Source organism: Fukomys damarensis, unplaced genomic scaffold, assembly GCF_012274545.1.
Source record: "Fukomys damarensis isolate Sample0158 unplaced genomic scaffold, DMR_v1.0_HiC HiC_scaffold_6, whole genome shotgun sequence".
Taxonomy (NCBI): Eukaryota; Metazoa; Chordata; class Mammalia; order Rodentia; family Bathyergidae; genus Fukomys; species Fukomys damarensis.
The window spans coordinates 22574057-22574300 of NW_022900918.1; positions in this window are offsets into that span (position 1 = coordinate 22574057).

Here is a 244-nt window from a genome sequence, read left to right on the forward strand (position 1 = left end):
ATTAGGTTGTATGAAAGTCAAATTTACCACTCAGGCAAAAGGTCACATTGTCATGATCAAATTTTGTAGCAGCAGAAATGAGAGACTGAATTGCAAGACCAGAACATGGAGGGAATTGAAAGAGGATGTATCTTACCCAAAGGAGGCGATCTCTGTCTGTCACACATGAGTAGTATGACAGGAAGCGTAGACACAGGGAAGATTCCCTCCCTCAGTTGCCTAATTGAAAACAGATATATATATA